Here is a 14077-nt window from a genome sequence, read left to right as displayed (position 1 = left end):
TGCATTCTGGGACCTGCAGTCCTTGCAATGACAAAGAAAAAACAAGTAAACTTGCTACATTTTTTTGTTTGGTCGGTTATTTCTGGGCTCAGAAATTTCCACAGGACCTTAACTCAACCACCTGGACGCCCTTCTTGACAACGGAGAGCACTCACCGCACTCTTATCGGCCACGTTGTGAAGAGCGCAGGAGCGGTTGGTGCCCGTAAAGTGGAACTCCTGAAATCAGCACTGCGAACACATGGGAAACTGCAGCGCTGGAGGCAAAGCCAGGCCCAGGAAACAGCAAGCAGTGACGTTACCACGCAGAAGGTGACGCGCCGATGATTTAGGTACAGTCCGGGTGGTTCTCGATACCCGAGCGCACCACAAAATATGTTTGGGCCGGAAACGAAACCCAGCCACAAACTGCTCGCAAATACAGCAAGCAGACTGGCAGAATTCGAGTCCGCATTTCCCTCAGTTCAACGAGTAACTGACTGATAGTTATCCTGACTCGTAAACCACATTCTCTTGCTAATCTCACGACAAGCGTTTTTTCAAGGAACCGACCGGATATGTGTCGCGTATTCGACCTCCATTTACAGCAGTAATAGTTTTGCAATTGCAATTCAGAGCACAACAGACTTGCCAAGACAAACCTATGACAGGACCGGAGAAATGATTAGTCCTTTCTTTTTCCTGTACCTTCATTAAGTTACAAATATACGCATGCCATAAAGAACTACAATTCCCAAGAAAATCGGGAGTAACAAATTGAAACGTGAAATCTAACAACCAATCAACGTCTCCTTACATTGTCTCTATAGAGCACCATGGTTTCCTCTTCTTTTTTGCTGCGGAACGTAGCAATGCAATAGAATGTCTCACTGTCAGTTTTTTTTAGCTTCAGATCCTATGGGAAACAAGTCGGCCTGGAGCGGAGAACAGCCTAAGAGACGCGGGAGGGCATGAGTGTGACGCCGTGAGCGTGCACGTTGGCGGCTCCTGCCAGTGGCGGCCCTGCAAAGCTAGAAGCGCATTCACAGACCGGAGTCGGCTCGTGCCCATACTAGAATCGGCTCGTGCACAGGTCTGTCTCCAGGTCTGTCTCCCTTGGAGGCAAACACGGCAGCTATAAGTCTCGCTGGCGGCAGCGCTTCGCGCTGCAACGCCAGCGAGACCTAAAAAGGGGCAGGGTAGTAATACCCTAAACCCTCCGCCTTTGTCCTAGGGTCCCAGAGGGACTCTCAGGCCAAAAAAGCAAGGGCCCCAATGTGGGTCAGGTACAAGGGAAACAGACAAAACCATCGCTGTCATACACAGGGAGCTGCATGTTTAGCAATGCCGGTCCCGCTGCAGGCAGGGAGTCGGCAGGGACATTCAATCGCCCCTTGCAGTGCCCAACAGTGCTGTATGGGTGGGCTCCAGGGCACCCAGCATTTCAAGGCCAGACTGCGGGGGATGGGGTTTGGGGACCAAAATCAGCCCGGAGGTAGGGGGAGGCACGTGGTGACCTTCCCCCATTAAAATGTGTTTGGGCCCTGGGGGTGGGGGGTCCTCAGGGATGAAATCAGCGTGATGGGGGCCACACGCCCCCCCCCACTATTATGGCTGGTTCCCGGAGGATGTGAGTGGGTGTGTGAGTACCTGTGTGGGTCTAAGTGGATCCATGGGTCTGGGAGCACCGGTGTGGGTGTGCGAGTAGGACTGTCAGTGCCTGCATGGATTTCTGAGTGGGTCTGTGAGTGCCTGTGTGGTTGGATCAGTGGGTGTGAGAGAGCATGTGTGGGTTTGTAAGTGGGTGTGCGAGTGCCTATGTGGGCGTGGGAGTGAGTGAGTGCCGGTATCACCGATTTCTGATTAAAGACGCCGAAGGAACAATCACATTGCCGAAATGCACACAAGGTCACTGGAGACATTTCCTTGTGTTCCATTACGCAACTGTAGAAAAGAATACAAACTGGACATTTACCCAGCAATGTAGCAGTTACTAATTAACCAGACGAAAGTACTCCACTTGATATTTTGGGTGAAACTGTTGACTCTTGTTGGATAAAGGGGTAGTGTGATTCCATTTTGGCCCTGTCACTCGCACAGCTACTAAGACACCCACTCACACACCCTATGACAGACCCCCTCAGACACTAATACATATTCACTCACAGACCGATTCAGACATTCATGCACCCACTTACAGAACTACTCCAACTCACACCCACTCACAGACCTACGCACCAACTCCCAGACCCACTCGCACACATTCAGACATGCATGAACTCACAAACACTCATGGAGTAACTTAAAAACCCACTCACCCTCTCTCAGACCCACTCACACACCCAAAGACCCATACAACCAATCACACACCCACCGACCTATTCAGCCACTCACATTCACTCTCCGAGTTTACAGTTAGGAAACTGAACTCAAATAAACCTTCGAAATTTACTGGGAAAACCCCCCAAAGGTTATAGGGATGTTCTAGCTTTGCTCAGATGTCACTCTTATAAAACCACAGAAATTCCACAGTTGTAGTTACCTGAGCTAACTACAACTTACAAACCTGCAATGCACTGCTTAGGACCTTGGATATTACATCACTGAGAACATCTCAAATTACATCACTGATGACATCATCCAGTAAGCGTAAGCATTTCATAAATGTTTGAGACTTAAAGATATATATACACACTACGCAATAAATTAAATAACTATTCTCTCAGCACTACGGAGTGATACTATTTCTAACATGTCATCTGAGTGGCTCTGTGACTATCAGTGTGTGATCTCTTTCTCTCTCCATTATCTATGCTCATCTACAAAGCATCATTCATTCACTTATTCATATTTTTTACTTTAAAAAAAACTTCAGATTTATTTAATTGTAAGGTTATATTTCTTCACACCAGTAATGTAATTTCTTCCATAACTCATTCAATTTAGAAAGGATATATAGGTATACCATAAATTGATTATGCCATCTAATTAAATTCATGCAATTAACATTGTTTTACATGTGTGTATTCTAATATTTTCGATACAGTAAATATATCTACCACAATTGAGCCCATAGTGGGCTATTTGTTTTCTTGTAACCTTGTTGGTATATCAGCTCAAATGTACTTGGAGCGTAGGTGGTTTTGAGATAATAAAGATTCACAGAATTATTACATAATTAACGATTTCTAAATCAGGAATACATTATTAACTGGATGCCGTGTGCTATAATACCAAATTTATAAAAATTGTGTAGATCCTCTTCACTATTTAACCCACTTGGCACCTTGGAATCTAGATTCTATAAACCTATGCATAGTCTCTAATTGCCTCATTTGTTTTACTCTGTCCCCACCCCACTTTTGTTTCGAGGTACCGAGTCTAGCACGTAGTATGGTAAATTGCACATTGGTACACAACAGTGAAATTTCCAATGTCTCGCCACTGGGTAGGTGGAGTCTATATTTTTGATTGCTAGGAATATGCTGCAGTATGCGATGATGCACCTGCAGCACCGTGCTGCCAACATCTCCGATTACAGCTGCAAGTCAGGACACAGACTGCATGATCAGTTTTGCATGTGTACATTATTGAACACTTTGGTACATTATTGAAGGGTGTACGGTATTCTTTTGTGTTTTTGCATATGGTGCATGCTTTGCACCTTGTGCACTTATGAATCTCTTGCCCTCAGGCCATTTCTGATAACCAACTCCCAGATCTACTAATTTCTGGGCTAGTTTTGACCAGTTTCTCTCTCATCAATACCATTCTGCAGTATGAGATTCGTGGATTTTTGGGCACCAGTGCCCCTATTATTGGATCAGATTGAATGATGTGCCAATTCTAACTCCTTACCTTTCTTAATTCCTGGCCCTGGTTGCTGTAAGTGGTTATCGGTCTCACCATACCTTTCTAGTTTCTTTTTGTTTTTGGGGTTTAAAAAGAATGGTTTCTCATGTTAATGTATTAACTTTTTCTAGTGACTCTCTCAGGGCACTCTCACTATAGCTTCTACATTTAAATCCGCCGTAATTTCTTCCTGACAAGCTTCTGCATCCGTGGTTAAATTACAGTTGCGCTACTCCTGTACCATTTCTCCATATGGGATACTCGCAATCAGATGTCTTAGATGGAACCTAGTGGTGTGCAGTAACATATTGCTTGGTTGGCTTTCTGTATAGTATAGTAGTTAGTGTTATTGCCTTTAAATACCTGCAGGTCTAGCATTTTCACCTTCTCCTAGCTAACCTGAGCAGTGAATTTTAGATTTAACTTCTTCTCATTGATTAATTGTTTGGCACTTTCCTCCGCCCCCCTCAAAATTACTAATACATTCATGAATCGCAGCCAAACTATTATGTTCTGCTCCCAGATAGCTTTATGGCTGCCCCATGGTACCTGCTCCTCCCACCAACCTATGTGGAGAGAAGCATAACACTGGGGTAGAAGCAGACAACCATGGTAGGTCCACGTTTGATGGTATATAGGATTATAAAACAAAGTAGTTGTTTTCGACATTCTTTGACCATTTTCAATAACATGTGTATGTCTATATAATACTAATGATCTGCTCTTTAAAAAAGTTTCCACTGCTCTAATTCCATCGGTGTGATTAATGCTAGTGTAGAGTGATGCAATATCAAGAGATATTAGTACCTAGTGGTGTTCCCAGGGAATATCAATCTTCAAACAAATCCCCTGCATCTTTTACAGAAGATAGTAAGTCCCTCACACATGGCTGCAAAAAGTAATCTAAATACTTGGATATATTTTCATATACTTCCCCAATGGTAGCTATAATGGGTCTGCCGGGGGGCTTAAATGCATTTTTGTGGACTTTGGGTATTAAATACATGAACAGCATTCTTGGAAGTCAATTTACAAAAAAATATATTCTTCCTGTGTGAGGAGACCTTCATTGCGCCAATCCATTAGATCGTCTTTGACTCTAGCTTTTACTTGGGCCAATGTTCTCATTGACCACTTATAGCAATCCTGATCATTACGTTGTAGTACAGCTTCTTCTTTATTGACCTTTACTAGCCACAAAACAACATTACCTCCTTTATCAAATTTATTTTACAACATTGTCCTGTGTCCTAGGTTTCCTCATTAGCACATATTGTATTTTTCCCCACTGTATCATGGCAACAACTTGGAACTCAGTTTAAATGGAGATTCACTCTCACCCCAGATATTTTAACCTTCATTTTCAGTCACTGTATCTGCTGCAATCGGTTAATTGATTCTCAGACTTTCATTTTTCCAATGCCGTTAGTTTTCTTAAATCAAAACCAGTCACTTGTAAACCTCTGATTCAGGGATTCATTGCTAAATGCATGTTGTCCTCCAGGTTGTCTGCTAGGCTGTTTTGTGGCATATTTTATTCGCTTAATTTTTCGAATACATTTGAATACATCTATTTGTGTATGTTAATATTTTAGTGAACTTTCTGGGCATTAGCAGAGACCCAAAGTTGAATTTGATGTTCCGCTTTCGTTAATGTTATTTTTGATAAATATATATATATAGTGGTTTGCGTGTCCATTTTTTTTCCTCCATGATTTCTAACATTTTTGGGGGGATTTCTCAACTGTGACTTGCTTGCATTGCCGGTCCTTCCTCCTTTTGCGTTTGTGCTTAAGATTTCTGGGGTTTAAGATTTGTCGCCTATTCTGCCTTAAAAAACAAGTGTCGCTTTTGTGCTGCAGCTTGTACCTGGTAGAACTACATTTCTCCTACTTTCCTCAGTTTCAGTGTCCAAGCATGAATCTGTCTGTGTCAGTTGCTCCACGTTCTTGATTTCTGTCGCCTTAGGGTATCAAATCGCTTAGCGAATGTGAATATGTGCCCACGTTCATAATCTTATTTATCTCTTAGGAATTTGTGGGCTTTGTGTGCTTTTATTTTTTTCTTGCTTTTTTTTTTTAAACAAAGCAATTGCCTCCTCTTTAGGTCTTGCCTACGCAGCGCACATGCGGTGCATAGGCAAAAGACCTCTAGCAATCGCTTCGGCTTTTCAGCCAAAAACGTGCACGCTTTCCATTGCTTTCAATGGCAAGGCGTGCACGTTTGGCGATTCCCTTGCGGGAGAGAGCAGCTGGCGCCAAATTTTATCAATTACCCGCCTTGCTGCTCGCTCCCACAAGGGAATCGCGCAGGTCTCCTCCTCCCTCCCCTCGCTGCCACGCAAGGCGCGTGCTCTTGTGCTTGTTTGTATTGCTTCTAATTAATATGACAGCCATTTTTGAGAAATTGTACTGTAAATTCACTGTTTTGCCCCCAGTTACCTAAAGTTTTCTTCGGAGAGAGCCTTCAACACCTTTGGGAAGAGTTAGGCCTGAATAGTGCCCTCTGTAACCAAAAGCTATTTTTGCAATTTATGTAATTATCGTCCTGACAAATCCATTCTGTTTCCCCTAGGATTCCCCTATCGAACGACCCCTGAAAGACGTCAGACTCACCCTATACTTTGAGTTGGGGGTTGAATGCCCCATCACTTTCAGAGTTCACAAGCTGCCCTGACACTGGTTTGTCAATCAGCTTTATGAAACAATCTTAGCGACTGCAGGAAGCCAAGTCGCCCAGAACTTTTTCGAACCCAGATGTCATGTAACCCTGGGATTGATTTAATGCAGTGTGTCTGCCTGAAACCAACTGATTCACTTTAAATCTGTCTGAAATGGGTAGAAAAAATGAGCACGAAAGTCAAAAAGTGTTGCTTTTATTTGGGGTTTAGCATTTGGGGCGGTCTGTTAGAAGATGATGCACTCAGACATGACCTTTATTGATCGCCGCTGGGTCCGCAGTGCGCGCGCGCTGCCCCCCCAGTTTCCCTGACAACGGCTGAACTCCAGGGCTGCACTGGACTTGCCTTGAGCCTGGGAAGTGCCCGTAGAGCATCTGGGCGGGATTATGGACCAGCCGGAGGGAAGATTAGGACTGGCCATCGGCCAGCTGTACTAGCCCTCCCGTGCGAGCAGTCCTCTGGTACATTAAATGTGCGCTTCTTCAGAAGGGGCTTATCCTGCTCAACGTGGTGTTACAGACCACAAAGAACTGAGCGCAACTACGCATTTGTGGTGGTTACAACAAGTATATCCAGGGAATCGTGATGTATGCAGCGCCCTACCTGAAAGGAAACAACATTGCTGGATTATGTGAAGGAATTTATAAACATGCTTGCCTAAGAAAGATTGAAAATGCACCCGCTGAGGTGTGCACTGGAGTCTGCAAATGTCCCACGACACCAATAGAACGTCCGAGGGTCACCCCTGGTCAGTGTTGTCCTGGCCACTGCATTATGTGAGGCCACGTCACTCGGCAAATGACTGCAGCGTACGAGGGTTCAACACTGGACTCTAGGTTATCCGAAGAGTGCATCACGGCCACTGGAGTTAGCGAGGGGTGTCAGTGCACTGCAGTGTGCGGGGGGGGGGGGGTATTTTCCACTGAAGTGTGTTACGGTACATCACTGAGTCCTGCGGTGTTTGAGAGGTGAGTCCCTGCCGCTGGTGTGTGTGGAGTGTACAGGCGAGGGGTGAATCTTAGGTGTGCGTCCATGTATCTGGCGTGTGTAACGGTACAAGGCTGCTTACTTGGGTTTTACTTATTATAATGCTCCAGAGCCCGTGAGATTACAATGCACTCGAATTTGTGAGGGTACAACTAATTTGAGGGTACAACGCGCTTTTATTTCCTCGATGACCCAATAGCATGGGGCTTTCGCCAGACTAACTATTCCTACATCCAAGGGTGAGGGCTAAAGCTCTGGAAACCTATTAAGCCACCGAACGAAGGCTAGGTGAGTGCAAGGACAAAGTCTTCAGAATCACAGGGAGCATTCCTCCTGCCAGGAAAGGTGCGAGGGTTAGGAGCGCCATAGGCAACAAGCACAGGCAAAGCCAATAGGTCTTGCTTATGTGACCTATTGGCATTGCCAATGGTTTTTAGGGATGCTGTACAGCATCTCCAATCCAGGCTATAAGGTAAACAAGCGTTTGCATAGCCAATAGGTCTCGCCTTGGGGACCTTTCAAGTGTTTAGCCATGCAACGGTTGTTGATGTTGCACCAAGGATATTGGGCTGTATAACTAAATACTTATAAGGTCCCAAAAGCGAGCCCTATTGGCTATGCCAATGCCTGGTGCATTTAGCCACCAGTTCGTGTTGTGGATCTTTGTCAATTTCATCACTTAGCCCAACAATCTGTTGTAGTTAGACCCTGAATTTACCAAAAATGATCTCAGGACACAAGGCCTTGAGCTGTCTAGAACAATTGATCAAGGTTATTTGAGCTTGAAACCATCAGTTCAATTTATGACTGCAGCCTGGCTACATGAGTCTTGGTACCCCTACTTGGACACCCTTCCGAATAAGCGGCTAAGATGTGAAATTTTAAGAGTTAGGATAGGCTGACAAATCAGAGGGAGAAGGACAATAAGCTCCACCCGGATGGGAATTGTAAATGCCTGCTGGGCAATAAGGGTGATATGCTGCACAAACTGTTAGACTGTATTGCGCTTATACCTCAGCGTAAATTGCACTTGAGACCTGTTTTTGTAAAATATGAAATAAGGTCTCGTGCTCAGAAATGCCTAACCTCGAGACTGCCATTGCAATCGGAAAGTATATAAAGTCTGTAAAAAGCTCCAAGCGAAATATTGTATAATATTTTTAGAATTATACTGGGTTTTAGTGATTTTATGATTATTATATAAATGTTAACCTAATATTAACTAAACAATTTTCCGGTGCCATACGGGTAGAATTTTAATGAGTAATTATGTTTTTGCATTTAGTATTGTGGCCCCTAGACTGAATACGACCATCAAAAAGCACATCTAGGAATAAGGATTTATTGACGAATATGTTTTTATTGTTTGTTATTGAATACGTATTTATCCCTGTTTCAATGTTTTATATTGTTGGGTATTGCAGTTTAAAGACGGTCTAAATAAACATTGCTTTTGACTGACTGACTAATTAGACCTTGTCAATGTCAGCGTACCAACCTCATTAATGACTCTAAATTACTTTCCGCTCAGTCTTGGAGCATTTCAGGATTGGGATTTTCAAAGCTTGGAGCTACGAGAATTTGCAAGCCTCAGGGTTCGCCTGACCGCCAGGTATTTTGTCAGGGATTTATGTTCCCACCATTTTGTTTGATCCGTTTAGGTTTTTCCCATAGTTTTAATTTAATTCCTCCATCACTGCCATTGATATTTTTACTTGTTCCTACTGTTATGCCTGTTTCCTCTTGCAATGTTAGATCATCTAACCTCTTGCCCTAAGGTAACTAAGTCACTCCCCACCATGCACAGATTTCTCGTCAATTTCACTGCAAATGTTGCAGTGATATTATCAATAAGGTCATAGAAGAGGTCAAGACTGACAAAACATAGGGTAATTAGCAGTGCAGGGCAATAGCATGATTTGGTTACCTTAGGGCACGAGTTATAGTTACTGGAGAAGTGTAACTGCTGAACTTCTATGGTTTTGTGTAACATCTGAACTATAAAGTCCCTGTAACCTTTGTTTTTTAGGGAATTTCTAAGTTTAAAAAAAAAATTCTATTTCCCAACTATAACGTCAATGTAATCTGTGTTTCATCCCCTGGAGCCTGGCCAATTAAAAAGGGGGGAGAGGGACCATCAGCCCCAGGGAACCCATTCCTCAGCTACTAAAGGGTGGATGCCTTGGAGCCTACCCAGGGCATCCACCAAATCATTGTTGGGAGCCAATACAGCCGAAACCCCAGCCAGTTCCCCACCGCCAGCATTGCTGGAGCCCGCAGGAATCTTTTAAAAATGCTGCTCCCTGTAGGCAGGAACATTTTTCATGCTCTTGGTGTTTGCTTTCGTTTGGTGGGAGCTTTGAAGTTGCTCCAGCCAAGCAAGAGCAAACCGCTTTGCCTGCACGGGCCAGTGCAGGCAGGGAAATGGCTACATCCCAGGGTTGGGCACCTGGATCATAGCTGGTGCCAGCCCTGGGGGATGGGGTCCCCAGGGCCATTAATGGCAGCACCCATCCCCATTTCTTTCTCACAGGGGGTTGGCAGTCCCCGGGGCTGAAATCAGCCTGGGAGGGAGGCCACGTGCCCCACGCCTACATATTAAATAACAAATTGCCCCTGGACCTGGCCCAGATATTCTGGGCCAATTAATCACCAGACACTGTTCAGGTTCATTACACTGGTTCAACAGGCTACCTGAAAGCAGCTTCAATCACTGCTACACAGGATATAGAATTGAAAAATAAGACCAGATGCGACCACCATGCGCACAAAGCATCGTTCGTCAAAGGGCATGTACTGGATTCACAAACCACACCAGGATACCCCTAAAAGGCTGGTAAGACCCTTATTGGTACTAATGGACAAACTATGTATGTGAGCTGGGTGGCATGTCGGACGCAGATGAGGGTGAGCTTCGGATGGACAGTCCATCGAAATGCATGCATGCAACCTTTACAGGCAGTAGTTGCCAATCTTGCAGGCTAGTCTCATCTTAGACTAGAGTAGACTCTTCTGGTACTTATGTGCATGTGCGCGCTTTTTCCCTCTTGTTTGTGCCTGTCGACAAAAGGCCACCCTTCAGTGAGAATGCGTTTAAACATTTTTCTTATCAAATAGGTTTGAAATTGGAAGCTTTCTAGCCACAGATTAATGGAATTATTGACCATTTCATGGAAACTGTCAAAGTGGCAGGACTTGGAGGCATAGATTTACTCCTCAAATCCACTTACAAGGTCCTTCTGAAAGAAACATTCATTACCATCTGCTACCTACCTACCATTTCCCTCCTGAGGCGGAAGCCGGGAGGTCTCCTTACTTTTCTTTTGGCTTTTAAACTTAGCGTGTGAAAATTCATTGCTGCTATTCTTATTGTGTGCCCTTCACAGCTCGTGCTCGCGCTTGTGTTATAAGCGTGTAGGAGCACTGCGCTGCCTGCCATTAGACTTCCCAGCGCTTGTAAGCGCTTCGCTTTCTCCCCTCCTTTGCCTGGGACTCTGAGACCGCCCTCGGCTGAGTGTTGACGCCGAGGGCTGGGATCTCACTTTGGCCGCCATCTTGGGGGTAGGACTCTTCACCCTCGCGCTCTAGCAGCGCTATAAAAAGCTAACCCCTCCCTCCGCGCAGTGGACGCGATCAGTGGGCGCGCCGGATCTGCGCCGGAGTCGTGCCAGAGTCCTGCCCGTCTGCGCCCGTCAGCGTCCCGGAGGCGTGTGGCGTGGCAGGTATCTCTGGCCATCATGCTTTCCTACTCCGCTCAGGAGCTTTACTCTTTGCGCAAATGTAATGCGTCGTGTCATTCGGTTTTTCCTGGCCGATATAGGGGTAAGCATAAGTGCCCTGCTTGTCTTTGGCACCCTGTCCGCTCCCTCCCTTCCCCTATCCCTGCTAAGGAGAGTAGCATAAATCACCTTTGCCTACTCCTCAATACGAGGTCGTTGCATCGTCACACTCAAGAGATCTTTGATCTCCTTTCGACGACTAATCCCACCTGTCTGATGCTCACTGAGACATGGCTTAATGATTCCTCCTACCCGGACATAGTGGCAGCCATTCCCACTGACTATAACATCCATCGACAGGACAGAGACAAGGGCAGGGGAGGAGGAGTTGCCTTGGTTGTGAAAAAATCTCTTCCGTGCACGGTCACGCATACTCACACCATCGCTGGGGCTGACTCCCTAGCCTTTACCATCTCCCTATCGCCGCAACAAGCATTGAAGGGTCTGATTGTTTACAGACCTCCGGGCCCAGTGGGATCCTTTTTTGATGATCTCCAGCAGGTCATGTCGGTCCTTGTCCTTAGGTCGGAGCGCTGCCTTCTGGCGGGAGATTTCAATTTCCACATGGACGACCACAATGACCAGGATGCCATTAAACTGCTTGATATCGCATCCACCTTAGGCCTTTCCCCCTTTCTCTTTGGTCCGACACACGACAAAGGCCACACACTTGATCAGGTTTTTTCCACCACACCTATCATGGCTGTAATACTTCTGCCTGTCGTTTGGTCAGATCATTTTCTTGCCCATTTTGAAATACCATCTACTGTGGCTTCTCCGGCCAGCGCTACGAGACAGCAGGGCAGCAGTTATAGGGCACTTCATCGGGTGACCCCAGATATGCTCATGCATGCTCTGGTAGATCACCCTGTGTCCTGTACGGGTGACCTAGAGAAAGATTTGGAGAGCCTGCAATCCTGGCTTCTTGCCAGACTAAATGAGCTCGCTCCCTTACAGCCACCCAGGTCCGCTGCCCTGCGGGTCTCTGCCCCCTGGTTTACGGAGGAACTAGCCCACGCCCGTAGGCATTGCAAAGTTGCTGAGCGGGCTTGGAGAGCCCAGTACGAGCCGGAGGCTAAACAACGATATAGAATCATGATGAAGTCATACCATGATCTAGTCCTTCAGAGCAAGAAATGTTATTTCGCCAAAAGGATTGACGACGCAGCTAATTCCTGTAAAGAGATTTTCTCAATTGTGCGTGAATTCACCAGCCCCCGGTCCATCTCTACTCAGGGTGCTCCTGTGGAGACCTGGGCTAATACTATTGCCAACTTTTTTACCACTAAAATCAGGCAAATCCAGGTTTCGTTCCCGTTGAGAGCGCCAGATGTTGTGTCTGCGGTGCCGACTGAGACAACCTCTTTGTCTCCTCCAGGTCCAACTTTGCTAGACTTTCCTCCCATTGCGGCTGCTACATCCTTAGCCTTGATGAGGAACCTTAAATCGGGCTCACCGTTAGATCCGTGCCCAGCAAAATTTCTAGCAAAAATGGCAGACGCCATCAACCCCATAGCCAATCCCATCCTTAATCTGTCCCTGAGTCAGGGCTTTCTGCCCCAGGCCTGGAAGCAAGCCATGGTTATCCCCCTGATCAAGAAGTCCAATCTTGACCCAGAGGCACCTTCTAACTATAGGCCGATCTCGCTCCTTCCAGCACTGACTAAGATCCTGGAGAAACACGTGCACAGCGTGCTCTCCAACTTCCTGGAGTCTAATGAATTACTTCATGATTCCCAATCGGGCTTTCGCTCCAACTTAAGCACCGAGACGGCACTCCTGGAAGTCTCGGAGATCGTTAAAGAGGTGCTGGACACGGGAGGCAGGGTGATGTTAGTTATGTTAGACCTGTCGGCGGCGTTTGACACCGTCCCCCATGAGGATCTCCTCACTAGGCTCCATGACATCGGGCTATGGGGGACGGTGCTCAACTGGTTTTGTTCCTTTCTGGCCAACCGCCGCCAGACAGTCTGGGTCCCACCCGGATCCGCCGAGATGCCGCCACTGGGAGTCGGAGTGCCTCAGGGCTCTGTATTGAGCCCCACTCTATTTAACATCCTTATGACCCCTCTGGCGACATTGGCGGAGTCCTATGGGGCCCGGATCGTCTCTTATGCTGACGACACCCAGCTCCTCTTCACCTGTCGTAAGAGCGAAGATTTCGATGGAGAAAGGATCCGCGAGTGCCTTGGGGCTGTTTTTAGCTGGTTCTCGCACAACAGCCTAAAGTGCAACTCGGACAAATCTGAAATACTATTCTTCGGATGCCCATCGGAACCAGATTGGCAGGGATGGTGGCCTGCTGACATGTTCCCTCCCACTCAGTCCTCTAAGTGGGCTAAGAACCTGGGAGTTAAAATTGACAACGAGCTCTCGCTCAAATCCCAGGTTTCTACTCTCACGGGAACATGTTTTGGGATTCTTAGAATGCTGCGCAAGTTCTTTCCCCTTCTCTCGGAGCAACATCGGAGGATCACTGTTCAGGCACTCATAGGGTCCAGATTGGACTATGCAAATGTCCTATATCTGGGCTTGCCTGAATACCTCCTCCAGCGTTTGCAGGTCACTCAGAACGCTGCTGCGCGTGCAATTTTTGGCCTGCACCGCCGCACTAGTGCCTCCAATCTCCTTGTATCCCTTCACTGGCTTCCGGTGCGGAAAAGGATACTGTTCAAGGCCATGACTCTTGCCCATAAAGCCTTGCATGGCAATGGTGCCAAATATCTTCAGAGGAGGCTGGACTTTTATCGACCTGCGCGATCCCTCAGGTCAGAAGCTCTGGCGTTGGCTCGGGTGCCACG

The 14077-nt window shown here is 46.4% G+C and overlaps 1 protein-coding gene across 4 annotated transcripts in view; it reads right to left on the bottom strand.

The window, feature by feature from the left end:
• PATL2 (PAT1 homolog 2) overlaps positions 1 to 14077 on the bottom strand; it is a 358628-nt gene that overhangs the window by 28348 nt on the left and 316203 nt on the right. The window lies entirely within an intron of this gene.

Source organism: Lissotriton helveticus, chromosome 8 (assembly GCF_964261635.1).
Source record: "Lissotriton helveticus chromosome 8, aLisHel1.1, whole genome shotgun sequence".
Lineage (NCBI taxonomy): Eukaryota > Metazoa > Chordata > Amphibia > Caudata > Salamandridae > Lissotriton > Lissotriton helveticus.
The sequence above is the reverse complement of the archived record's forward strand: the minus strand, read 5'-3'. Positions and strand labels throughout refer to the sequence as shown.